Genomic DNA, 2,810 nt, shown 5'->3' on the forward strand with positions numbered 1-2,810 from the left:
CTTTTCCTGGCTGTGAATGTTTAAGAAGTTACAATATTCCTTTGTCTGAAAGTTTGTCCTTAAAAAAAATAAATTAAAAGAAATGTCTCTCCCCCTGCTCCCTCCTGGCTGTCAGTGATTTTTCTGTATCGCGGGGATCCCCTATCCCCAGAGAGACTCTCTTTAAGCTCTCTCCCCTGGCTCACTTCTGGCCATCGGCGACACTTAACCCTTTGCAGGAATGTCCTATCCCCAGAAAGGCACCGTTTAAGCTCTCTCCCCCGGCTCCCTCCTGGCCGTCGGTGATTTTTTTGTATCGCAGGGATCCCCTATCCCCAGAGAGACTCTCTTTAAGCTCTCTCCCTCAGCTCGCTCCTGGTGTAAGATTTGAAATTTTCAGCAATAATCACGCAAGAAAACAGGATAAAATAAGACAGTTTATTGACCAAAGTAAGCTTGCACAGAAAAACCTTTGATAAAAGGGCATACAAAATGGCCGCCGGGCCTCGTGATCAGTTTCTGGACCATTTGATTTCTGTTACTGCAAGCCAGACAGGCTTGTGGATTGAAGACAGTAAGCCCGCGAAAGCCAGTATCGGGAAACCGAAACTCAGGGAAACAACATACATATTCAATGGATTCTAAGTACAAGACAGTTTCAGGCAAACAGGATGGGGCCCATCAAGATATGGGCGGGCAATGAATGAACACTTAAACCCATTTAATGTACAAAGGAGAAACCGTTTAACAGCCATCAAGGGAAAACTCCAGACCGATCAATATGCGAACCGAGTCACGGTGACAATGTAAAAGACATTAAAAGACATTATCGGCCAGGAAGGCCAGTTAAGTTATCAACGGCTCCCGTTACAAGACAAAGCGCCCCTGCAGAGATTTCTGCCCGCCAAAATATTACAAAGACTGGACTATGATCTGGTGGGAGATAAGGCTGGCCCAAAAGGGTATAACTATGGATTTTGAAAAGTCCATCAGCGCCTCTTCTACCTCGGTAGCTTCGGAATCGATCAAGACGCTTCTTCTTTTAAAGACGCTTCGGACGGACAATTTCGGTGAAAAGACAACGTGGTCGGTGTTCAGCCAGACAAGGCTCGGCCACGACGGGGAGATGACGAGGGTGGCCCGGGTGCTGTTGTCGGGAGATCATCGACGACCCAGGCCGAAGGAGAAGACACCCTCGGGAAAAACGACGATGCAGGCCGGCGAAAAGGACATTCCGGGCCTAGCTCTTCCGTGCCTCAACATCCCATCGAGGCGTTGTTCTGTTCCATGAACCCAAATCCACAACAGACTTGGTGGATTTCAGCCATGACGAGCGCTCACCGAGGCTGTGTCGACTGCCTCATCGCCTGAGAAAGAGAGAGAAAAACAAGCTGCGCCAGAAGTTTCCAAATCCACATGACGACGGAAAGCAGTGCCAGAAAGGCTGCGAACCCATCCTTTTTGCGATTCTGATAGTGGTGAGCATGATCCCGAGTTCCTCAAGTCGAAACTTAGTTTAGGTATTAGGGGAGGGAGTAAGGTTAAATCGTAATGTGTTTCCCCTTTTACGACATGCCGTGTGTTCCCCATTTCCATAGAGTCAAGTTCATAAATTTGTGCATGATTGTAGTTACTTTAATCTGTGCCTATGACATGTATTTTGTAATGCTTCAATCTGTTTAAAAATAAAAGCAGCCATTTCGTGCTATTCAACCTGGTCTATTGAGTCCTTTCTCTGCACTACAGTTCTCTGCATTTAAGTCCAAGGTCTAGAACCGTAGGGGAGAGTGGGTCGAACCAGTCAATGGTAATTATTGCACAAAGCCTGGCAGGAGACCAGAACGAGCAAGAGAAACCCCCTACACTGGCCATCGGCGATTTTTACCTAGCGCTTCACCACCTAGCGCTTTTGCCACCCAGCGCTTTTCCCCTTAGTGCTTTTCCCAGCGCTTTTCCCACCTAGCGCTTTTCCCGGCACTTTTCCCACCTAGCGCTTTTCCCGCCCGAGAGTTTCTAAACTCCTCGGGTCTGTTTGTACCCTAAAACGCGTCCTATTGGTCCACACCTGAAGCCTGTTGCTCCTTCACTCACTGTTCTTTATAACACCACTCACCCGATCCACCTCGTGGGCCTCCACGTTAAGGGTGAATATTGCTACTCACCCCTCCGTGTATGTCGTTGTGGAAGATCGATCATCAGTCCAGTGGTATCCCACTTCTGACACCAAGCTGTAAGCGAGGAAAATCTGGATGGTAAAACAGAACTAACAGACTCAGGTGTTACCCAGATCAATAGTTTATTATGAGTGCACACGGAAGAACCACCTCAGCCAACCCCAGCTGGAGGCACCGTTTTCAGAGGAAAAGTGACAATACAGCTTAGTTTATACAGTTTATTAGACAACACCCACTTATTACTGATGGGGTGTATACATGGGAATATTGATACTTCATTGGTTTACATGGTTAATCAATCAATTACTAAACCTGACCTTCGAACTCGAGTACCCCCTGAATACATCAGTGAAAAGCTTATGAGCTGCAAAGGCATCATTCTAACTTCGCATTCATGAGCTTATCTCTTATTCTTGTTTATCAAAATAGGCAGGCAGGCATCTTCAGCACGACATGGCCTTGCTGAACAAAGCCCTAGCCAAAAAGGGCCAGCTGATTATTCTCTAAGACCTGTCTGCAAAGGTCTCATCAATGTGCCTTTGTGCCTTATCTCTTTCAAGAGGCCTCCTCCAAACCTGTATTCGGTGTAATTTACGAGCAGAGCTTTGGAATGTCCTTGGTCATCTACTTGTTAGTTTAAAAAGAGTTAATATAGCC

At 46.8% G+C, this 2,810-nt stretch overlaps 1 long non-coding RNA gene across 1 annotated transcript; it reads right to left on the minus strand.

The window, feature by feature from the left end:
- Window positions 1–403: 403 nt before the first annotated feature.
- LOC147119670 (uncharacterized) lies at window positions 404–2,274 on the minus strand. The gene is made up of 2 exons (XR_015078053.1): window positions 2,142–2,274; window positions 404–1,346 (listed from the first exon to the last, which is right to left on the minus strand). It is a non-coding gene; the product is annotated as an uncharacterized LOC147119670 (long non-coding RNA).
- Window positions 2,275–2,810: the final 536 nt, after the last annotated feature.

Source organism: Somniosus microcephalus, chromosome 4, assembly GCF_052327205.1.
Source record: "Somniosus microcephalus isolate GS21.2 chromosome 4, FLI_Smic_1.0, whole genome shotgun sequence".
NCBI lineage: Eukaryota > Metazoa > Chordata > Chondrichthyes > Squaliformes > Somniosidae > Somniosus > Somniosus microcephalus.